The following is a 25,298-nucleotide window of genomic DNA, read 5'->3' as shown; positions in this document are numbered from 1 at the left end:
GGTAAGGGCTTGCCTTACAGTGGTATTCTAGGCCGTGCTCTTACCAGAGAGTTTGATCTAGCTTAGTGCTCCGCGTTGGTGCCAACACCCGCCACTGATTCCGCTCACTGAACCCATTTGTATATTCTGTGGTTGTTACGCTTCTTAGTGGAGGTAATGACGACTCTCTTAAGCCCGTAGATTTCAATCGATTGTGTCTAGTTTCTACAGGTGTTGCATGTGCAGGCACACGCAAGTCAAAAGGGAAGATCTTTCTGGAATCATTCTTGAGTCATCCGGTGACTCCATCCTAGAGCCATCCATGGCTAGTTCAGGGAGATCACCCGAAACCATGTGTATAGGCTGAAATATTCAAATAAAATGACTCTAGAGTTATCACAGAAACTACTCCAGAGGAGTTCTGATTACTTACTTCTTGTATTACTCCAGGATGACCCCATGACAACTTCAGGGATTGGTGGGGATTACTCCAGGATGACCCTGTGACAACTTTAGGATGGGTTTGAAAATGTGAACGATTATTGCAGACAACTTCAGGAGGATGTTGCTTTCAAACGATTTAAGAAAAGGGTTTTGATTCCTTGTGTTTTACATTGGGTGGTATTACTATAGGGTTAGATTTATGGATAGTGTACTGGAAAACATGGAATTCACAGCCGTTACTTGCCATCTTTGCTAGAGCACTCAAATGTCTAACTAAGGTTTGCTGATATAGTATACAAAACTACAAATCCACCCCACGTCACGAACCAACCTCTAAACTCCCTCATTTCATATCTCACATGGCATCACACCCAATAAACTCCCACAATTACAAATCGCTGCACTAAAATAAACACTTTCAGTGACCTAAACAGAAGGTCTACCTGCATGACAAGACTGTCGATCACTTCTCCCAATATCACTATGAATAGCTAGCAATTAGTTCGACCATTCACCACACCCAAGAAAACATTCGCTGACCCCGCAACAGAAATCCAATAGCACAAAACATGTACCATTTCCACGTTGGCACCAACCTACAAATTCACCAGATCAACTTTAATAGTTCTACGCACAAGATCACTTGCATCTTCAGTTGCACAGAGCAGCATGTGAGCTACAATTACAATGTAGATTAGTAGCAGTGGCTGACATAGCAAACAAACTCGGTTGTGGGGATGTTCCAATTCCATAGTTTTTTCAAAACCATAATCTGAAGGATTGCACAGGTGTGTGGTAACATGTAGGTGTCGCTTCATGGATGGTCCAAACAGGCATGACCGTCATACTGTAACAAGAACACACTGTTAAGAAGACGTGGTGATAGATTTGAGCTGATCAAATTAGATCTGTCCGACAACAACATTTGTAGCAGACAATTGACGGGTTACTTTACAGTCCAATATTTTGCAGTTGTTGCACAGCTACATCTCTGGGAACTGCAACATTACACAGACATCTGCCGATTTAATGCTGTGTCCATCAATTGTCCAGGTGAAGTAATAGGCAGATTCTGAGGAAGGAATGAAGAACACTAGCCATCCCTGCCAAAAAGGTTTTCCAGCTTTTGTGAACAGCCATTAACACATTTTGGAATAGTCAGTTTTCACCCATAAGCTTTTAAAATATAATTCTCTTGTTTTTTTCACTGGATCTTCTTTTTCCAGATTCCACCAGTAGCTGCTTTTTCTCCATGCCTCAATTATAGCTTTTCGTTATTTCATCAAATGTTTCCTGTGACTTAATACAGTTTCTTGGCTGCGGGTATGAAAAAGGCAAGTTGAAACTTCATAATGTGACTACCAATACAACAAACATTTTGCCTGAACTGTACACTGGGGTGACTCCCCTTAAGCGTGACCCTATCCGCCCCCTTGGAGTTTTGCTTATTCTTGTTCTCCCTCCTTGGCACTTTCCCTCCCTCCCCATGCAGCTACCCGCAACTCAGTGTAGCTGCACACATAACAATGTGTATGGGTACATACCGTTGAGAGTGTGCCATGACCACTATAATTTATAAATAGTGGCGAGCTGCATTAACAATTCCACAAGGTCTACGCATAAAGACCTTGAATGAATAGGACAGAAAATAGATAGGTATTTGCGAATCGCGCTCTACCTGGACATCCTAGATTAGTTCCCCAACCCGAAGACTACATTTTCAGGATTGCCATCTAAGGTGTTAAACAAAAAAAAAATATCAAAAAAGATAGTTTAGGAATTTCGATTTGGGGAACCAATCCAGGATGTCCAAGCACCACTAAAGACTTTTAGCACAACGCGCCAGCCATTTACAGGTCTCTCGGGACTCAGCCCTTTAATCATCAAGTACTATCAGAAAATGGTTTCAAGATATTTTCACAATCAACTTCCAAACCTTGTCACCATACCAAGAGTTCAATTTCAAGGCCTTGAAGACGGCTAAGGTCGAAACATGTGTCGGCTGACTTTATGGGAATAAATTCACCTACAGATGAATACCCCAATATTGTTTTGCTTTAATTCTAAAAGACTGTATACCTAAGAGTGCGATTCGCCAATAGCAATCCATTCTCTGTCCTAGCTGCACACATACTCTGACCTGGACTACGGTCCCCAAGGGCATTCAACCCATAGCGCTTCGTCAATAACAAGAGAAATCAGTAGACCATCTATAGTTACTCTAGAGGAAACAGATGCTGTAAATGAGGTGGGCATTGTGTAGCATTTGTCTGTATGTCTGTAAAAGGGGAACGACTCCACATAGGGACGTCAGATGTACCATCCTCCCCGAAACATCAAATGGATGGAAAAAAATAATAATAAAAAACATAAATAAAAACACACACATTGCTTACCTAACCAGAAATGCATGTCTCCTTGAAATCCTTTTCTTCGCGTATTTCTCTTCTACTTTCATCGATACCGTCTATCAGCAATTTCCAATTAACTTCACCAGGAATTGCAAAGGCTCAAATTCCCCATCCCTTCAAATGCACAGAGAATTGTCTGAATCAAAGAGTGCCATGATTGAGTTATTGTCTAAAAGAAGAAATAAAATATCTAAATTTAGTATTTGTGAACCAGGTCTGTACCTAAAACCATTCATTTATAGGGGGCATGCTATGGATGTTCCTGCCTGATGTGTCCCGATTTATGAGTGAAGCGTCTCTTGGTGCTTGGTTAACTTCCTTCAAGACTTCCACCCATTGTGGCTTTAACTAGTTGCATCTGTTCGCAAATTTAGAGGTGTGTGTTCTGGAGAGGCAATACGTTCTTAACTGCAGAGCTCTTGTACCTAAAATGCTTTTTGTGTCCTTTAAAAGACAAACACATGTTTCAAAAGGTAAATATCAACCATAGAGATCCCCACCTTGCAGACAGCAACATGTACAGGAAATAAGAGGGCATGCAGTGACAGAACCCATGACCAAAGTGATCTTTACTGGGGGAACAAAAAGTACATTTTACACCCCAACAGGAAGGCCTTTGCTAATAAGAGCCAGGCACTATCCTCCAGAAGGGTCACAAGTCCCCCCCCCCCCCTAAGCATTGCTAATGTGCAATAAATTATGCACTAGTGCAGCGCTCCTAGCAGTTGAAAAATCCTGCAACAAAGTAAACCAAGCCATGGGTAAACTTTACAGAGGCATGGTTTCTCACACATACACCACGGCTGGATACATGTAGATAACCTATTACATAGAGGGTCGGGTGCACCTATCTAAGGAAGGCATGGACTATTTGTGTGGAACATTGGGGGGCATTGGAGCAGCAACAACATTAAAGCCAGAGAGGGGCAGCCAGTAGGAGCATTTATCCCCTACTTGGCAACAGTTTGAAAGCAATCAGCCTGATCTGTGTAACAGTCATTGTGTGGAACTGGGAAGGAGTTGCCCCACCCACGAAAAGGGGGGCACCTGTATGCAGAACAGCTATGGCGTCTTATGGCAGATGCCTTCAAACTGGGGGGCCCAAAGGATGCCAGTTGGTGGGGGCTTGAAGGATTATGGCGACTTTTTAATAGAAAATAATTTGTAGCAGGGGCAGAAATTATTTTACTCAGCGGGGGGGGGGGGGGGGGGGGAACGCCGCATAAAAAGGCTTGAAGACCACTGCCTTAACTTTTTAACTTCCATGGGGTCCCCCCCCCCCTAGTGCCAAGGCCTTTTTTGGTGATTTTGGTATTTCGCCATTCAATGCCTTCTTCTAACGTTTTCTGTTTCATTAACCCCTTAGGTGCCAAGGACGAGGTATCTCGTCCTTGGCAACAGGGAGGTAATCCCAAAGACAAGATACCTCGCCCTTGGCACTTAAGGGGTTAAGGGAATAAAGTGTCCTCCCACTTTCAAATAGCAAAGCAATTCACAGCTCTCCTTTCACGCCCAGGACAGAAAATGCCTGCTACCGCGCCAGTCCAGATACACAAGGCTGCTGAAAAATCCAGACAAGCAAGAAAATAGCTCAACATCATCATCTAACGAGAATGAACTGGTCCCATCATTAGATAAAAAGAAAAACCATAAAAAGCATTCACCCCAGATCATCATAAACAATGATCAAAAAAGATAGTTGAAACTCTCCTTTAATGCAAATTCAGTTGCTGGACAATTAATGGATGCCACTTTTTTTTTTTAGTTGCCTGTTATTCAATGGCTTAAGTGAAAGCAATGATCAGGTTGCAAGGATTGCTAAGAGAAATAAATAGAGGGGGGGGGGCATCTGTCCACTGTTGGTTAGAGGAGTCTTTTTCTCTCCCTTCTTTATGAGCTTGGATGGCCAATATCAGCAACCATTCTCTGTGCGCCGAATCACAACAGCAAATCTAAGCCCAAAGCACCATGTGCCACCAGAAGGAGGAACGCAGGAATCAAAGAACTCATTCATCAGGGCGTTTCAACCATCCCCACCCTGAGACTACACCTGGCGGTGTGTGCAGCACACCCTGTACCAAACAGCGGCTCAAACAGTCCGCCACACACTTCAAAACTTAGCCAGCCTTCATGCTAGCCAAAAAAAACATTGCCACTCGGCACCCTGCCTCAGAATTAAGCAATATTAAAGATTCTGCGAAAGTCACACAAGCTTCGCACAAGCCACACATCAACAATCCCCACACAAGGGAAATCTATGCCAGCGGGTGTCTGTGCACTGGCATGCAGCTGTCTGGGCAACTTATTGAAAATTACAAGCATTGTGCCCTCTATATACAAGAGAGACACTACACTCTCACAGGGGCTATGCGATACTGCAATGTTCTTAATCAGACCACAAGAGTCAAATCTTGAGTATCGCTGGGTCCGTGCAACACTTTCCTTCCCAGTAAAGCACCGGAATGATGTTGCTCCTACCCACTGAAGGTGCAGTCATGTGTACGAGTTGTATATGCACCGTACCGGACACCTAGCAACGCCACACACAAGGGCACAGCAAGCATCTGGATAATGGACCATTTTAAAGCAAAAAGGGATTTTGCAAAGGTTTGTTTAGTACATTAAGCTTCTGCCGTTTAAGCCCACAAGTGCACTGTCCCCTCGGGACCAGGGAGGATAAGTGCTCATCCAAACTAGCAATCAAAATATATGTTAATATATAGCGGTGCCAGCAAGATAGCAATTAGGTTTTTTGCCTTTTTTTAAAAAAAATACATTTTCTTGATAACAAGATAGTCACTCTACAGGCAGTGGTCTTGTGGTCTTCAAACTTGTTTGACCCTAAGAAAAAGGTACCTGGCTTGGGTCCCTCTATCCACATGGACTCCAAAATGTTGATCTGGTGTAGAATGGTGCCAAATGGAGGTGTGGGTGCCAAGCAACATTCTTTCAAAATCATTGCTTGCAATAACTCAAATTAATTAAAGGTCAAATATTTGTAAACGCAGCATTCTGAATTTTTTGCTACAGGGACCGTGACTAAAAGTAGCGTTGGATATTTATTTCAAAGAGTAACGTAGGACATACTTAAGTACAAAAACTTTGATTACTATCAATGCAGTCACTTACAAGTTGGACAGTGGCATACTGGAGAGCTAGTGTGAAGGGTGGGCCTGCCTTTCAGTAGCCAGCCATCACTATTGGGTTCAATTTTTGCAATAACCTGTGGTTGGCTTGCTTCCAGCTTTGACCGACATTTAGTCTTTAGGGCTGCAAAAGTTGAAAATCCAATCTTGCAAAGGTACGAGGTGCTGAAAGGTAACAGTACATTGACTGCATTTGGATAAAAGGAGGAAACTGCATTTTGCCAAAATCCACCAGGGACAATTTTTTTAATTGACTCCCCAGTAGGCGGTCACTTTGAAGTTCCATTAGTTCCTCCTGGAGGTGTATTGGGAGGTGGGCGGGCCCCTACGTCAAATAGGAAAGGCTAAACCACTCAGTCATTGATGCTACAATTGTCCTCTGGAAAGTACTTTTGAGAGTGGTTCTGAGATGGTTTCCCATTAGTTCAGCAACACATGAAATGATCATACTCCACCTCCTCAAGAGCATCTGCTAATAATGAAACGCGTCGGAATGCAGACGTTAAACCTCCTCCAAAGCTCCAACTTCTTCTTAAATGCTGACATTTTTGCGTTGATAGCCAATGATGTGGTTTCTTTTCTGTGCCTTGCAGGCAGAGGTTTATTTAAACGTAGCTTTTCAAAGAGGTCACCATAGTAAGCTAACAGTACAAGCCAGTGTGAATCACACAGAGGCTCTTCTTTCGTCTGGTCTAAACCCAGGAGAAAGCATCTCACTTTGTCCCAGAGTTACTAAACACAATATAAAACCTTTCCCAATTCTGTACTGATAGAAGTGGACAGGTCAGTGATTCGGCGGAAAATAGTGGTGTCAGACAAAAGATACTTTTGCATTTCTCTGCTGCACCGTCACTACGCATTACCCGGTTGACAGTGAGAATTGTTGGTAGAATTACACTCAGCATCTGTAAAGGGCTCCCCCCCCAGATAATGTGGTAAGAAGCTTCCAAAGCATGTGCAGGTACTGAGGCCACATTTTAACAGTGTCTTTTGCTTGTGTATGCCTTGTAGCTGCCGTACAAACAAATCCCTGGTCTTTTTTGCTAAGGTTTTGTTTCCAAATACGCATTAAGTGTTGGCTTCAGGCTTGCTAACGTAGCGCCACAAACCACAACACTGCAGCTTAACTTGTCAGCAACTGTGATCCATGTGAACCCAAAAAAGACATATTTCTGTGTTTTTGCATTTCTCGTGTCAGTTTCCACCTCTCCTTCCGCTTTTCGTTTGAGATTCCTACCATCTTGGGGCACTAGGAAACTATCCAGTTCTACCATCTTTGGGCACTAGGAAACTATCCAGTTCTATGTGTTATTTCTGCATTTTAAAGCCCAATTAAAGCCCAAACAAAAGAAAAAAAACTGATTTTTTTCCGGCCGTTTTTGTATTGACTTTAAAGTGCGGAATTCACATACTGCCCCCTCCTTCCCCACCAATTAACTCGTCAATCAGGAGGGACCCCGAACTCTCAATTTCCCTCCCCCAACACACACATCTTACCCACATGCGCACACACAGTCCAAAACACACCTCTGCCTCCTGCGACGACTCTGCTGGGTCTCACAGCGCCTGTCAGCCCCTGCACGCACTCATGTGTGACAGGGGTTTGACAAGTATGATCGTTCGATTTAGAAAGACCGCTGGGAGCGGTCTTTCTAAATCGACCCCCCCCACCCCCCAATCGGTACAGTGAAAAAGATTTTCTTCACTTAGTACCAATGATCCATCTAAAAAAGGAGCTGGACTCTGAAAACATTGACCCCACCTTAATTTAGGTCACGTTATTTTTTTTAAACCATTTAAAGTTTTCAAAAATTAAAAATGCTTTAAAAGATTTAAATTGACAACACACCACATAAGATTTAAAACTAACCACATGAAAAGGCTGGGGGGGGCAAAAACAAAACCATGTGAACAGCTTGGGGGAAAGAAATTCAGCAGTAATGGGTCAGAAATGCTGCTTGGATTTAAAAAAAACACCACATTGATACAAGTCTCAGAAGACTCCCTGTTCAGATCGTGAAGTTCTAGCTCGAATTTTTTGTTGAAGTGTGGTCCTGGACTTGGTCACAAGATGGCGAAAATCACACTTGGATGCACATTGCACAGGGCCAATATCAACCTTCAGCACTTCTACTCAACCAATATTACTTAGGGAGAAGAAATCCTTACTTGCCTGCGTGACTGGGTCAAGTGCTTCATCGGATTTTTCTTGCTGGGACACAGGTGGTTAGGATGACACACTGACGCGTGGAGCGATGCTTCTGCAATGAAAACAGTTAGTCAAGGATACATGGGTCTACCCGAGACTTCAAAAATGAGCAGGGGTTAAAACCAGCTCTTGGGTGTTAGGCATCAGCTAGTAAGCAGGACCTAACACTGGGAAACCAGGAGAGAGTACACAGTGCACTGTAAATGCAACTCCCACATGAGACGTGAACTTTCGGTACCGCCCCAAACTGGACATAAGGAACAGCCTCAAAAATAGGTTTGAAATCCCTGATTGTGAATCCTACTATACCTTTAAAATTACCCCACCATCACCCACAGCAAAATACAGTTGTTTTAAAAAAAAAGACATTCTTACCGTCGGAAAGTCCTAATACAGATGTCAGGATTTTTTATGGTGCCATTGCTGCTGGGGACTTGGTTGTCCAAGATGGGATGATTAAGCCAATTTGTGTTCCTGCAATTGAAAAGGTACAATAAAAAATATTAAACGTACCAGATTGACCATACCAATATGTGCGCACGACACTCTGCCAGTCGGCACACATCCTCCCCTGCACACAAAAGGGACCTAGGGTGCAGGGTCCAATCGGGAAATCTCCAAAAGTTCCCTATATGCCAGTCCACCCCAGCTGGTAGAGAGAGCAGTCAAGAGCACATGCCCGAAAACGTGACTCATACTCAGTCACAGAGACAAAACAAAATAATAGAGCGAGCGAGAAAAAGAGCATCAACCTGTTATACGTTACCCTTAACAGTTGTGAAGTACAGCCTGCTGGCATTAAAATTACAAATCTACATAGAATACGACAGTAGTTCTTAACTCACCGAGCCAACTTTCGGAAACATTGAGTAATAGCCATGTAGCTTATACTGCAGTTAGGCGACAGCGCTGACGTAGCAGCAGACTGCCATGCCAGACACAAGGGCCCCTGGCTTCTCTGCAACATATGGTGCCACATGCAGACGAAGGCCTGGCACCCACAGCAGGATGATATACATGAATTCCACTTTAAATCACTTCTATGGCAGCGGTGCAACCAATGTACTGTTGGTAATGCAGTGGTTTTAGTATATCATGGGATGCATCGACTTGCTCTATAGTAGATGGCTCCTAGGGTAGCTCAGCAGGTTGACAGACCATTGCTGAGACAGTGTTTAAGGTTGAATTTAACTAAAACAATAAAAAAATAGGCAAAACTTGTTAATCGATAGGGCTTTTTGCAATTACTTATAAAAAAGGAAGTGCTGTAAAATGTGTTTGGCCAAGGGATGGGTTGGGGTATTTCTGCCTCCGTTTGGCACCCATGAACCCAGTTTAATTTCCTAATAACTGCTGTCAGCACAATGGAAGCATTTATTTGTAAACATAACATCTTTATGAATATAACCTGTGATAACACACAAAGCAAGGGGCACACAAATTGTATTGGTGTGGTGCTCAGAGAGAAAATTCAAAATACATTTAAGAAAAAAAAAAACATCTCAAAGAAAACTAGAGAAACGCAAGTTTCAGCAGCGTTTGAGTTTGGAAATTACTTTTTTCCTTTGAATGTGTAAAACGCACATTTGAACAATAATTTGTCCAGCATGTAGAATACCTACTTTCAACAGTGACCACACTCCCCGCCACAGTGATGTTCATGGCCCATTCATTTCCGTGGTGTCACTTTCAGGGCAGAAAAAACAAACGAAATGAGCAAACAGAGCCAGAAAATGCGCGAGTGACAGCTGGGGAAAGGAGCCCTGCTTAGATTAGGTCACTGAGCCCCCAGCTTCCCTCTGCAAAGCTGGGGGATTGATAAAGCCTGGTTATGGCTGAGGCAGGCCAGGTCCCGAGATCCGGCCAGACATCTTATGCCGGATCTCAGACCCGGCCAGCGCTGTCCCATGGACCAGAGGGGTGACGAGGCAGAGGGACAGCCAAAGCAGGGGGGACCGGTGTTGTACGATATCTGGCTACGCCACGGCAGATTGCTGGAGAGCCCAGCAATCTGCTGTGGGGGAGCTAGATATCATACAACACTGGCAATGCGTGCTTCCGTCGCCACTCGCCTCTTCTTCCCCCATGGCCAAGGAAGGTGGGGCACAGAGGGAAAGGGGTCCAGGGGGAACCAGCATTGCAGTGATCCAGCCCCATTGCTCACCTTTCCCCACTAGGGGGAGAGGGAAGCAGAGGCACCGACAAAGGCCTGAAACGCTTGCTTCCCAGCACTCTGTCTAACTGTGGTGTGGTGGTCTGAGCCAAGAAGCGGCATCCCTTATCAGTCAATAAGACGCTGGTGTCACCAGCAGGAAGCAACAACGCATCATGGACACGCAATCCAAATTCAGGAAAGAGCACATTGAGGCTGCATTTCCTGCGCCCTCATCACGTTGCACTGACTGAGCATGTATTTTCTCTTCTCGCTGTCCTGGATCAGACGCCCCACAGATTGAAGACCTCTGCCTACAGTATGGCTATTTTGTAGGGCTAAATACTCATGGTTATCTTGCTGGCAAGACTACATAGGAGTTTGCATTTTCACTGTATACTAGCGAAGCAACATGCAGGCACCTAGTCAGTGAGACAACACAGGTAAATCAAGGAAGTTGCAGGGAAATGAAGGAAGTCGGTCCTATACAGAAAGAAAGAAATATGGGGGAGGGCGGGGGAGACATCTTGTGGTACAGACTGGCCGGTACAGCTCAATGCACTGCCTGGCAGCACTGAGCGGTAAAGTCAGGCACATTTCCCTGCAATGTTCATAACCCCTCACTTCGTAAAGGCAGTAAAGTTACAGAAATCATACCAAGGGAACTGCATGCCGTCGTAGTGAGCTCATTGCTGTTAGAACACTGAAAGCTGTGCTGCGCAGATAATGGCAGCACTGGTCATTGGGCTGGCTCTCGGATCTGAGATCCGGCACAGATGTGTAGCCGGATTACGGGATCCGGCCAGAGTCAGCTGCCGCAAACCCCAAACCCATGCTCTGCGCGCCTGCGGCGGCACAGAGTAGAGGGGCGGAGCAGCTCATTGCAGCCATGAGCGCTCTGATGGCTCCGCCCCCCTACGTGTACACAGCAGGACTTTGATACAGGTCACAGCTACAGGAAAAGCAAACTTTAACTTCCTCTGGTGGCCCTGTGCCCCCTGCATGGGGTCACCAGAGGAAGTTACAGTCCTCATCCACGACCCAGTTTATTTATGCAATGTTTGTCGAATACTTGTATCCGACAAAACATTGCATACATAAATGAATATACAGGTAGCCGTCAAACATTGCATGAATAAATACCCTTATCATTCAAACTACCCCACACGATGCAGCCACCCAACTGCTTTCAGAGGGGAGCTGCAGGAGCTGTGCCGGGTGTGGTTCAAGTAAAACAAAACGCTGCTTATGGCAAACAGAAATAAGCAGGTTTTAAGAATGAGGTTGCAGGACAATCCCTTTGGTTTAAACAAGGATTTCCCCACAGATTTATTTCACCATTAGCTAGAGTAATTGCTCTTTTTAATGATTCTTTAACAGTTTGCTTAAAATAATCCTCTGTATGAGCTCAGATCACAGTGCAGACTAACATTGCTGTTGGTAGTTTAGGTGCACAGCTGTATGGTACGGTTTTCTCTCTTGTACACGTGCAAGTCGGACTGGGCCATAAAATTGTTCGGGCACCAATGAAAAGGTGGCCCATAGTTGTAAACGGCAATTCATTCCTTTTCCGACCATCTTTGAATAGTACCCAAAGGGGGAGGTTTTTTTTTAATAAAATGGGATGCAAATTGTGCATTTTAAACAATATTTACTCAGCAACACTGGTCGCCAGTGCCATGGAAGTGGAATAGATATACAGTTTGGAAAAGAAGCAGCATGAAAGAAATTGCGCCATTTTAAACTATTATTTTGGACATTTCCTTTGATCGGAGGTCAACTGCCAGCTCCACCTGCCCAAACCCCGCCTCTTTGGGCACTGCCCCTCTAACTCCGCCCCCACCCCGTCCCTTGTGGAACCCCCCCACCAAATTGTTTCAAATTCCACCACTGGATAAGGGTGAAGATGGCGGCAGCCGAATCTGCCTTGAAATTCCCTCGGCGTGTGCGGCACGGCCATAAACCACTTCTGTTTGGGGATGGGTGGAGCCGAGGATGGAGATACCAGCCAAGAAGACACAGAAAGATCCGCTGTTGGTGCACCTAAAATCAAAATAGGAAAAACAAACCCATTGGTGTTTTGTTCTCCCCGTTCCCTTGCCGCGCTGTGAAACACCCGTGTATGAGCTCGATGTAAATAAAAATATCATTAAATATACCTGGCACTTCTCGGAGATGAAAGCGCATTATAAAAACGCAATAAAAAATAAATACCTGCATCACGATGACGTAACATACGTCAATAAGCCTTAAAAGGCATTTCAGAAAGTATCGGCAAACTTTAAAACAAACACACAATGCTAACGGGTCTCATAGGGACTTTAAATGTGTGATTGATAATGAAAGCAATACAAGGCCTCCGTTTAGCCTTCTCTTCCACACATTGCAAAGGGGTAAATGAACAATTCCCCTCCCTGGGGAATGCCAAATCGCCCCTCCCCCCTGCAGGAGAAATAAATAACTGAACAGTTATGCCGGAAATTCGTACCCATATGCGTCTGTCTGCATAAGACATGTCCCCATCTGCTGCACATACCAAATCCTCCAACCTCCCGCTCCAGCAGGAAGGATAACTGTTGGCTGTACTGTACAGTGTTAGTCCCAGGAACGCACCGTGCCCAGCCCCACTCCATAAAAACACACGTCGCACATCTGCATGAGAAAACCCCAAAACAAACTGAATCCACCAGTACATTTAAGTAAATCTCAACCCCCAAAATACACAATACCCCCTCCCCAATATTGCCTCACCCCTGTGATGCATGTTACATATCCCAAAAATACACCGAAATAACGAGAAAAAAAAAAAAAACAGAATCCGCCTGTACTTTAACATACTTGCCAACCCTACAGATTTAGGCAGTACGCTACTGCTTTTTAAGCAGTCCTACCGCCTACAGATTTCAGTGACAGATCCTACTGCTTTTTAAAGTGGCAAGTAATTTATGTGACTATAAGGCAAGCCCCAGGACAAAGCATGCAATACATTAATTAGTCTGTCTGTACAGTGGACTGGTAGGTGATTACTTTGATTAGGCTCACACCAATCCACTGACCTGACAGCTACGTGACTGTCGTGCACTCTGGCCGGGACAACCCTTAGATGAACCACCAGTGAAGGCAAGCGGCAGAGTGTAACACCTTCACACAACATCTGCCTATCAGACTAAGGGGGGGGTGTTCAGTCACCATGTCATTTAGTGTTCAACTTGCAATAAATATATACTGCCTGGGCTGCTGCTACAGAGCAATGGCAAAGGTTGCCCACCAGCTCTGTGTAATTACCTTCTGTGAAGTTAGGTAATTGAATTTGGTGTTAAGTTACCAATCAGAATTATACATTTTTAACATTTCAACATCTTTCCATATTGTGCTGTTTGATGGGTTGTGTATTTTAGAATACTTCAATTGTGCCAACAATGTATGTTATGTATTTTCCCGTGATATCCTTATTATGGGAATTATACATTTTTGAAACTTCAAAAATCCTACATCTTTTTGGTCACAGAATGTTGGCAAGTATGCTTTAAGTAAATCTCACTCCTGATGCACATTATAAACCACCAAAATACACAGAAATAACCCATCCCCAATATCGACAATTAACATGAGATAATTTTAAGACTTACCAGAAACCAAATAACAATCAACTATACGAAATTGTGCTTTCCAACAGCGGAATCGCTCTCGCAACGCCCTGCCTCCCAGAGTGTGCAAAAATGATGATGAGTAAACGTTGGAACCCACGTGATGCAGATCAGCCCACGTGATAAAGCGGACGTTGAATCCCACGTGATGCAGAGCAGCCCACGTGATGAAGTGGAGGCGGAGTGTTGCTATTGTCGGTTTCTCGACTGGGAACTAGAACACTACCATTTACCCTCATCTCATGTCCCGTTTCCAGTCAGCATCAGGTGAGTGCATGCGATCCAGCTCTTGTAGAGAATTTTATATGCATTTATTTTAGCATTCATCAACTTAGACGTTCTTATCCCTTTGTTGTTATATTGTTAAGAGGATCCGTTTTGAAACCTCTAGGAATGCACGTTGAAGCTGTAATTCCTTGTGTTGCACTTAATCACTTGTTGAAATCAAATATTGTAAGTACGTGATTTTCTAAACATCTGGTTTTGAAATTACACGGGGTAGCCTGTTCGTGGCATAGACACAGTAGCTGCTCCGAAGCTCATTTACGGTATGATACGGTTCAGGCTCTGCAATGCCTGCAGTGGCAGTAACTGCTGTGCAGCTACTACCCAGACCTTGCTCTGGTGTAAGTGACTAATTACCTGTGCCGGATAATGCTCACAGACGCAGTAACTGCTGTGCAGCTACTACACGCACCCCGCTCTGGTGTAAGTGACTATATATATATATATATACCTGTATAAGCTAATGCTCGCAGTAACTGCTGTGCAGCTGCTACACAGACCCTTCTCTGGTGTAAGTGACTACATATCTAATAATACCTGCCCAGGCTAAGGCTTGCAGATGCAGTAACTGCTGTGCAGCTACTACACAGACCCTGTACATATATAATCGTACCAGCGCAGGCTAATGCTCGCAGATGCAGTAACTGCTGTGCAGCTACTGCACAGACCCTTCTCTGATGTAAGTGACTACATATATAATAAAACCGCAGGCTAATACTCGCAGATGCGGTAACTGTTGTGCAGCTACTACACAGACCCTGCTCTGGTGTGACTACATATATAATACCTGCGCAGGCTAAGGCTCGCAGACGCAGTAACTGCTGTGCAGCTACTACACAGACCCTGTACATATATAATAATGCCTGCACAGGCCAATGCTCACAGACGCAGTAACTGCTGTGCAGCTACTACACACCCTGCTCTGGTGTAAGTGACTACATATCTAATAATACCTAGGCTCGCAGAGGCAGTGACTGCTGTGCAGCTGCTACACAGACCCTGCTCTGGTGTAAGTGACTACATATATAATACCTGCGCAGGATAATGCACGATAAAAGGCAGTAACTGCTGTGCACAGACCCTGTACAAATGTACTTACACAGACCCTGCTCTGGTGTAAGTGACTTTCACAAAGTGTTTGTGTAGGGGTGACAGAGTTCTTTCTATGAATCGTTTGCCGATTCTTGTGGTGTAGTAGGTTTTTTTTTATTTTTTGCTTTGAGGACTGTTGCTTTGTACAGTTTGAGTTGTCTTTTGGTATTTTATTTAGTCTTGTCTGGTGTATTGTTCTCTCCATTTTGCTGGTTTTTTTTTTGGTGTTTTTTCAGTTCTTCTGTGAACCATTTTGCTACCAGTTTTTTGGGTGGTGTTGCTTTGAATATGTTGGCTGGTGCTAATTGGTCAATGGCCTTGGTGATCCAATTGTTGAGTGTGTCTTCTGTTGTATCTACGTTTGTATCGTTGGGATCTCTTTCACCTAGGTTGTCGTGGTGGGTTGATAGCATGGCGGCCTCGTCCGCTAGTTTTGTTGCAAAGTTGGGGTTGTAAAAAGATGGTCTGTAGATCAGTAGGAATGCTATGTTGGATTGGTCGTTGAGTTCTATCTTGATTAGGAGGGATTCATAGTCTTCCGCGATGGTTGTGATGATTCGAGATGCTCAGGTGTGTTTTTTGTGTATAATTGCGATTCCACCTCCTCTTCGGTTTTCTGTGTTGGCATGTATTAATTTATAATTGCCGGGTATTGCTTCGTTCGCGATGGCTTTATAATTGTCAGCCAGGTTTCTGTAAGAAAGAGCACGTCTGTGCCGCCTTCGCTTAGGAGGTCATTGGTTTCGGTTGTGTGTTTTGCCATGGATCTAATGTTGAGGAGGCTGCAGTGTAGTCTGGTTCTGGTATTGTCCATGGTGGAGACCGGGTTGGGATGGTTTATTAGTTGTCATCCGTTTGGTGTCCTGGTTGGGTCTGTATTCGTGAAGCTTTTTGGCTGTCGGTTCATTGTTGCTGTGCTGTTTTTGTTTACCACGTTGTCGTATGTGGACAGGTAGCGAGCATTGTAGCCTGTCTTTGCTCTGTTATTTGTATGTCTCCTTGGGCCATCTCAGATGTTTGTCGAGTTTTTTGGGGTTGTGGGATCATGCTGGTTCGTGCCTTCCTGAGTGGGTTGGGATTTCTTATTATTTCTATTGTCTTTTCTGGCTTCTTTGTCTTTCTTGTGGCGAGGCATGATGCGTGGGGTTGTGTTCCTTAGTGAGCGTCCTCTTTCGATTCCTGTTTTTCATGGTCTTTTGGGTTTAGTCTTTGCTGTTTGTGGTTTGTTGTGGGTAGTTGATGGGATTTTGTGGTTCCGTTTGTTTATTGCTTCTTTCTTTTTTGGATCCTTTTTGTTTTGATTTTTTTTTTTTGTTTTTAAATCCTGGAGGTACTTTTCATTATGGTTGTTGATTATTGGATTTTGCGCAAAGCAAACATGAATATTGTGTGAAGCAGTACATGTAAATACTGGCATATATTGGTGCAGTCATGTTAGGGAGAATTCTCATTTCTGTGCTAATTCCCTTCAACCTTAGAGACCCCCAGCTCTTTTGCTGGACTGTAGGACTTTTTAATTTTAACTCTGGAGTGAGTGAGACCCTTTTCCCACTGCATCATGTGTTTTGACGTTTGGATTATGTGTTTTCACTGTTTTGAGAGTCTGACAAACTCCATATGCATCTACTTTTTGTATGGTGACACACATCAACTTCAGTGCAGTGTCACTGAGAAATCCTTTAGATTTCTCATAAGGTTTAAAATACCTTTTCTTGTTTGAACTACTGTTCCCAAGAATAGTAAAGTGAAAATGACTTTACTTACCTTTTCTCTTTGTGGGTCTAGCACACACCATTATATGGGGAGTGCTGGGGCTACTAGGTAACCCCCCCCTTATCCTACATTCTCATGTAACATTTGTGTGTTGCCCTCCCTACTTCTAAATGACTAGTGGCAGTGGTTTAATTTTTCCTACCATTGTGTTTTTCTACCGCAGGCTGAACCCTCAGCTGCAGTATAGCACCCAGGGGTGAACATTTTGTCAAAACGGCCCCTGTCTTCTTTTTTTGCCATTTTCTGTTTGTGAGGTCTTTCTTGGGTTTTACTCTGTGCGTCAAACAAATTGAAGCCCTTTGTTTGTCTTGCCGTTGGCGCACTTCAGCCCTGAGTCCCGCCTCTGGCTCAAGTGTGTCTGGAAGGACAGGATGTGATGGAGGGTCCCGAAACGCCCCTGTCCTTTGTCTCTAGGAATGCCTGAATGCAACCAGTCCTGAATGGCTGGCTAGCTGTCCTTTCAGTCCTTTCAGGACAGCGACCCTGATGTGTGATAGACAGCCTAGGCTGTGCATGAATGGGCGAAACCTGCTTAAAAGTCGAGGGTTTTGGGACTAGAGGCAGAGTCAACCACTGGGAGAAGCACCCGATGAAGAAACCGTGAACGAAGCTTGCTGCATCCTCCTGGACCTTTGAATTGCCCAGTGAAGCCCTGCTGTTGTGCTGCAACTCTCTTTTCAGACAGAGACGCTCTGGAATGGACTTCTCCCCTTGGGTTAGTGGGGCCAACTAACCCAGAGACGAACTCCACTGGACCATCTTTCCTGTCTGGCTGTACTTCTTCATTGCTGCAAGAACCAAGTGCCAGGGGTCGAGTAATCCGTAGTAGAGTGAAATGTCTGAAATCCGGCTAGAAGCTCCAGGAGTCTCCTAAGGACCCTGCAGAAGCAGGACGACCAGAGCTAGAGTCCCCTCACCAGACCCAAGGAGCGAAGGAAGCCCAACCGGTACCAGAGATCTGCAACAGTGCTGTTTACTAAGCGCTGAAACCCGCAAAGTGCCGCTGAACCGAAAAGAGCCCGTAGCCGACAACGACCTCCGAAGTACCACTGCAGGAGCCCTACAGATGTCTTCCCTCTTGTCCCCACGACTAAGGCTCAGGAATACGGGGTTTGCAACGCTGTAGCAGGACAGAAGCCAGCGCGAACACTCTTCTTCAAACCAGTGTCTTGTAGCCTTGCTTATCTCAGTTGGGAATTGCAGTGGCTTACTTTCAGAGTTGGTTCCAACTCTGTTTTCACAGCTTGCGACCCAACAAGTGATTTTCTAACAAACTCTCTAACTTTGTGCAAGACATTTGATTCTAAGAAGTGCCTCAGCTCCATAGACTGTTTCAAATTACTGACTTTGATATGGTTTGTCCCTCATAGGTGGTAACTTGTTTTAGACTGTTACTGCTGGGAAAGGCTTGTCTAGATTTCATTGGAAGATTTATTTGTCCTCCCATATACTGAGAACCTGTTTAACCTTTTTCCTTCCTTAAACCTTTCCTTTCTGCAACCTCAGAATCTGAAAGTGTGATATATAAATGCCATTACTGTCCTTGTGATTGAAGTCACCCCATGGTGTAGCATATCCAAAGATTATCCACTAACTTGCTCTGATTCTGAAAAATAATTTAAAAGTATATTTACATTGTTACATGAATTGCCTTTCTAAAGAACACCTATTTAAAAAATGATGTTAAATAAATAACTATTTATAACTGAAACCTTGAGTGTAAGTGTTACTTGGCTACTTGTATTTACAGATTTCATTTGTACAGCTCTACAGCTCACTGTTATCCCTCTTATGATAGGCCTGGCTGCTCAATCACACTGCCAACCTGTGTGGTTCAGACCTATACCAAAAGGTGGGCTTACCTAATACCAAGCAGATAAGTGATGTGTAGTCTCACACAGTGGGACAACACGAATTCCTACCTAACAAGTCAGCATGGAAATGTATTGATTGTGAGGGTGCTGGGTTCCTGCTTTTGACTGTGATGGCAAAGGATTCTCACCCAGGGGGTGCATGCTATGTTTAGGCCTCTTTCTTCCACTTTGGCCCAACATAGTGTCAAGCTTTACACTTGCCACAGTGGGGGATCATTCAGCATAAGTGCAACTAAGCAAAAGCAGAATGACAATCTGTATTGGTCCGCATATCATCCTACAAACTCCGATGTTCTGAAGTAATCAGTAAGTCATCCCCAAATCATCAAGAAAAAACATGTTTCCTGGCAATGCTCTTGAAGTGATCAGTAGGTCATCCGAAAAGCATCAGGAACAAAGAGTTTTCTAAAATGGGGATAATGTTAGCATATTCATTAAGTCATCCTAAGCTCATCCCCAAATCATCATCCACCATTCTGAGATATTTGCTGATGACTTTAACAGCGTGATGACGTCTGATGATGTGGGAATGACTTTAGTTTAGGTCGATGATCATCAGATGACCCCAGGATGGTCTCTAAAGTCATCCTTTTAGACCAGGGCATTCTGTTGAAATCTGGCCACTGGGTTGTTCGGAATGGGCCTGCCAAGATAGGGAATGTGCACATCAGTGAAGTTTCTGAACCAGTTTGGGGAAGTCTTCACCCGTTTGCGTATTCCCTATGGCGGCAGGCATGAGAATATACATAGGCAGACTTTGTTTTGGAGAAGTCCTGATGCGCCACAATCAGAAAAGACCTTTTTTTTTTTTAAGATCATTTTTATCAACATTTTATCAAACAAACATTACAAACCAAACCTGCAGTGTATACAATAACAATACACTTATGCATCATTCGACCGTGTTCACTGCTCACTTTTTTCTCACCCCCTGTTCCGAGCCTACTTCTATTAATGTTCTATTCTACTCTTGTGGTGGGGTATCTCTCTCTGTGAGATCCAAAGGGTCTTGTATTGACCCGAATAATTCTGCTATGAGCAATCTCCAGGCCATCAGGGTCTCAGTTTCCTCCTCCCCCGCCCCCCCCCCCCCAGTGCTGCTTGCTTCCTGCCATACCATGGTTTCCGCTTCCGCCCATTTCTGCAGATCTTTCCACCATATCTCCAGTCGTGGTTTGTGGCATGTCTTCCATCCCATAGCAATTCTCCTTTTCGCAAGCGCATATGCCAGATCTTTCAATTTGCTTACATGCCTAAGTTTTCGTGGTCTAGGGACCCCCCCTAGCAGGCAGGCCCACACAGTATCCACCACAATCTTAATATCCTTTGCTGCCAGTTTTCCGTGCCACCTCGCCCCAAAAGCACTCAATAACCGGGCATGACCAGAACATATTCACTATGCCTGCGTTCTCTTCATCGCACTTAATACATGCCTGCCGTCCTGCATTCTTGAACTTGGCTATCCTTTGGGGTATCAAGTACGCCCTATGCGTAATATACAGCTGCATCTGTTTAAGTCTTGCATTTCTCGACACTTTCTTATGGTACCCTTGGGCTCGTTCCCACATCCCATCTTCCATCAGGCTACCCACTTCTTCTTCCCATTCCAGTCTCGGTTGCACCAGCTCCTTCCCCACTTTTGACATCATCGTCTCGTATATTCTAGATATCTCGTGTCCCCCTTCCGCTATATCATATATTGTGTCTATGGTAGCATCTGGTTCTTCCTCAAGGACCAATTCAGACCACGTTCTCTTGAGCTTCCGCACCAGTCTATGGTATGTGATATACTGGCCAGTATGCAACCCTGTGTCCGCCCCAGCACCTCAACATCTGTTATGGTCCCTTCTTGCCAGATATCCCCCAGTGTCACTATCCCAGCCGACTCCCAGTGATTCCTGATTATCATCCTGAGCTGCTCCTCTCCCCCCGCCAGCGCGACCAGTGGTACTTGAGGGGAGCACGGGCATGGGTTTCCCATCAGTTGGCACGCCCTACGCCACACTTTCCACCCAAGCACCAACATCTTGGGGCGCCCGTCCATTAAAGCCTGGGGCAACCATATTATCTCATTCAAATAGAATGGGACACAGTCCCATCAGAACAGCCTGGTTTCGGTGGTCGCCTCCTCTGAGAGCCATTTGGCCACATATTGCAGCTGACTCACTATATAATGAACTTCGTAATTGGGCAACTTTATACCGCCCTCTCGTAAGAATTCTGGAGTTTCCAGAGGGCGACTCTGTTCTGCGTACCATGCCACAGGAAGTCCCAACACATGCTGGCCAATTTACTAAAAAACTTCTTGGGTATCAGGTACGGGATATTACCGAATTAGTTCAGGAGCCTAGGCAAACCCACCATCTTCAACATTGTGCTGCGTCCCATCATTGCTAAGGGCAGTTTAACCCAGAACCGCATGCAATTTTCGTAATAGCTACTTCTGTGTTGCGCTTGTGTTCTTCTTCCACTGCATGGTAAATGTCTATCCCTAGATAGCGAAATGTGCTAATTGCCCACGGTACCTGTAACACCGGTAGTTGTTCTAGGGGGATCCCCTTATACCCACTTAGTGGGAACATGCTGGACTTCTGAGGATTCACCACTATACCAGACATATCTGCATATCTTCCCATCACCTCCAGAACATATTGGAGGTTCTCTTCTGGATACCGCAAGTACAATAATATATCATCTGCATACAACAATACCAGGTGTCGTTCATCTCCCACAGGGATGCCTATTGTGTCATATTGTTGCCTTAAGTAGATCACTAGGGGTTCCAGAGCTAATATGTAAAGCATTGGGGACCATGGACAGCCCTGTCTGGTTCCCCTGCAGAGTTTCCGCCTGTCAAATATCACTGACCCCGTTTTAACTCTGGCCAGCGGTTCACTATATAACATTTTGGCTCACCGCAGGTATCCCGGTCCCGTCCTGTAGCCATCCAGGGACGCCAGCAACTACGGCCATTTGACTGAGTCAAAGGCCTTTATTGCATCTAACAACACTATTGCCAGTTCATCATCACTTCCGTTCCCATGTTCAAAGACTCTATGGAGCCTTCTAAGATTATTAGATATGTTCCTGTTGGGGACATAGCCAGTTTGATCCGGGTGTATCATTTTGCTTATGACTTTTCTCAGTCTATTTGCCAAAACAGCTGTCAAGATTTTACTGTCTTGATTCAGCATCGACAGGGGTCTGTAAGAACTGCAGCTGTGCCCTGGCTTATTAGGTTTGGGGAGCGGCATAATAATCGCTTCTCTGAGTGATTCTGGCAGTCTGCCTCGCTCATGCACCTCGTTCAGCATGTCCAACAGTGGGGGGAGCACCTCATCTTTAAACGCTTTGTGAAACTCGCTTGGGAATCCATCAGCCCCCGGGATCTTACTCGTCGGCAGCTGTCTCACTACCTCTTCTAGCTCCTCCAATGTAATCAGTGCGTCCATCTCCTCCCTTTCTTCCGCACTAATTTGCGGCAATCCTATATCCTCCAGGGTTTCCTCTATTATCGCACGGTTATCCTCCCCGTCGTCTCCATACAACCTCTCATAATAGTTTCCAAACTCTTGATTAACTCCCTCTTGGGTATCCACCACCCCCCGTCTTCCCTTTCTATCAATCTGATCGGGGGTCTAGGGGTTTCACTTTTGTATAGCCATGCCAAAAGACTTCCTGGTTTATCACCTCCCGCATGTTGCCTCGCTATATACTTTTTGTAGTTAAGGTTACACAATCTTTCCCAATGCCCTGCACACTTCTGTTGCAGTCTCTGTATTAGGTCATTATCTTGATTGATGCTGTCTCCCCCGCTAAGTGCCCTCTCCAGTTCCCCCTCCGCTTTCTGCAGTTCCGCTACGATCCCCCCCTGCAATCCTTTAGATTTCACAATAGCCACTCCTCTCCTCACAACCTTGAAGGCCTCCCACAGAGTTCCTGCTGAATCCACACTACCCGTATTCATCTCAAAATTGCTAACTATCTCTTCCCTCATGCCTTACCTAAAGAAGGGGTCTCTGAGCGCCTCTGCCCTGAGGCGCCACGTTGGAATTCTTGCTCTTGGGGGGCAATATTGCCATCTAAGGATCAGAGGCAAGTGGTCCGAGAGGACCCTTGCTTTGTATTCGATTTGCGTGACTTCTGACAGTATCTCTGAAGTGGCAAAGACATAGTCCAGCCTCGTGTGCAGCCGCTGCAGGGCAGAGTAATGAGAGTACTGCTTCTCTTGGGGATGGTGCACCCTCCATACATCTTCTAATCCGAAATCATTCAGCAATGTCCTTAGCGCCTCAGCCGGTGGGGCAGACCTATCCGGTTTCTCGTCTGACCTGTCCACCCTCGGGTCTAGCACACAATCAAAGTCCCCTCCACAGATCACTGCACCCCCAACACACATGCTAAGGTTGTGACACAGCGTTCTAAAATATGCTGCAGTATTTTGGTTCGGGGCATACGTGTTTACCACACTTATTTCCCTGTTTTCCACCAGACCTTTCACCATAACCATCCTCCCATGCGTCTGTAACAGTTGAAACGGGACATGTGGGGCCACCCAGATGATGACTCCCCTGGCATAAGCCTAATATGACAAGCCCACCACCGTCCCCTTCCATTTCCTCTTGAGCACTTCCATCTTATCTCGCGTCCGGTGCGTCTCCTGCAACAAGGCAATATCTATTTTCTGTCTTCGCAAGTATAGCATAACCTTATTTCTCTCCAGATAACTATTCAGCCCCCTAACGTTCCAAGTGATTATTTTAAGGTCTCCCATGGCTTGACTGAATCCCTCTCCCCTTCACACCCATGTAGTTCAATTTTAGTTGCTTAACTCTTCTGTGTAGGCTCGTATCCCAACTTAAACTCCCCCTAACTATGTACACAACAAACCCTCTCCTACCCTTCCCCAACAACACCCTCCCCAACTGTTGCCCAGCTCCATCCCTGGATCTCAGGCACCCCCGCATCTAGCCCTTTCTGGCAGAAAGCCTATACTCGCGGCTCAGCAGGGTGTAGGTGCCCTAATGGCCGCTTTACTACTACTTCTCAGGGGTAGGTTGCTTCCATCCCTTTGCTCCTGTTTCCAGTTTGCTACGCTTACTGCATCCAACTCACTCATGCATTATATTCACTATATTCCAGTCCAACAAGGTCTTAAAGTCCAAAGGCCACAAAATACCGATCAAATGTCCTTTTATATCATACCTGGGCCCCCTACCCCCTTCTTATCTCCTCAACGTTCATGATACAGACTCCTCGCTTGTCATGTTCCTGGCGGTCCTGCTCCGCCTCCCGCTCCGGACAGCCCTGCAAGTCCAACCATGACGCCGATTCTTCTGGAGTATCAAAGAAAAGCGTTCTACCCTTATGCAGAACTTTAAGCTTCGCAGGGTACAGAAGCATATACTTGATTCCAGCCACGCGCAGCCTCCTTTTGACCGCCACATAGCTATACCTCTGCCTCTGCACCAGCATCGTGTAATCAGGGTACGCCGTGATGTTGATGGATGCTCTCTCTATCGTTCCGCCCTTACGGAAATACTCCAGGATCTTCTCCCTGTCTTTATAGTTCAAAATCTTGGCAATTATCGGCCGCAGCGGGGCCACAGGCCGTGGTTTCCTCATCAGGGCCCGATGTGCACGCTCAACCGTGAACCCCTGCGAGAGTTTGTCTGCCCCAATCTCCTGCAGGATCATGTTCTCCGCGTAGTTCGTGGGGTCTTGGCCCTCTTCCCCCTCCGGCAGGCCGACCACCCGTATGTTGTTCCTTCTCGCCCTTCCTTCCGCTTTTTCCATTCGATTCTCGAGGTTGGCTACCTGTTGTTTTAACACATGTATCTCCTTCACGTTATTTGTGCTGACATCTGTATTGGTCTTCAATGCGCTTTCCAGGCCACTCGTCCTTTCTGCCAGTGCCCTGACATATTGTCGCAGCAGGGTGACTTCAATTCCTACAGAGTCTATTTTGTTCTCCAGGGCCGTCTGTAGATCCGCCATTGCTGTACCCCATTTTGTGCTCAGTTCTGTAATGGCTGCTAGGACCTGATAGTTATCTCCTTATGTGGCGCCGTCTGCTGAGGCCGCCACCGTGCTTTGCGCCGAGGTTGAGGGAGTTTGCTGTGTCTTTGCAAAGATCTCCATCGTGGGTTGTTTACTCTTGGCTCTCACTATCTTCACTGACATTGCGCAATCCTTCCTGTATGTTTGGTTCCAGCTATGCAGTGTTGTTGTGAGTCCCCCGAGTCAGTCAGGCACTGGTGCGCCCTTTTCAGTAGGTTGCGTCACG

At 45.4% G+C, this 25,298-nt stretch overlaps 1 protein-coding gene and 1 long non-coding RNA gene across 9 annotated transcripts in view; one reads left to right on the top strand and one right to left on the bottom strand.

The window, feature by feature from the left end:
- Window positions 1-1,020: 1,020 nt before the first annotated feature.
- On the bottom strand, window positions 1,021-14,113 carry LOC138581594 (uncharacterized). 7 transcript variants are annotated; one of them, XR_011304690.1, is made up of 7 exons: window positions 13,971-14,111; window positions 12,878-12,993; window positions 8,565-12,384; window positions 8,150-8,241; window positions 3,101-3,278; window positions 2,820-3,003; window positions 1,021-1,740 (listed from the first exon to the last, which is right to left on the bottom strand). It is a non-coding gene; the product is annotated as an uncharacterized lncRNA (long non-coding RNA). The 7 variants fall into 7 exon arrangements; XR_011304696.1 differs by having other exon boundaries at window positions 8,154-8,241; XR_011304684.1 differs by lacking the exon at window positions 3,101-3,278 and having other exon boundaries at window positions 8,565-8,663; window positions 9,812-12,384; window positions 13,971-14,110.
- A 28-nt stretch (window positions 14,114-14,141) lies between these two features.
- PIAS3 (protein inhibitor of activated STAT 3) overlaps window positions 14,142-25,298 on the top strand; it is a 588,108-nt gene continuing 576,951 nt past the window's right edge. Inside the window, exon 1 of one of the 2 annotated variants that reach the window (XM_069652797.1) lies at window positions 14,142-14,255. The gene's annotated coding sequence lies outside the window, so the exon portion shown is untranslated. The remainder of the gene's footprint in view (window positions 14,256-25,298) is intronic. The other variant, XM_069652796.1, reaches the window with a different exon arrangement.

This window comes from Ambystoma mexicanum, chromosome 1p, assembly GCF_040938575.1.
Source record: "Ambystoma mexicanum isolate Mex_15411 chromosome 1p, UKY_AmexF1_1, whole genome shotgun sequence".
Taxonomy (NCBI): Eukaryota; Metazoa; Chordata; class Amphibia; order Caudata; family Ambystomatidae; genus Ambystoma; species Ambystoma mexicanum.
Note: the sequence above shows the minus strand (reverse complement) of the source record. Positions and strands in the feature narration are given on the sequence as shown.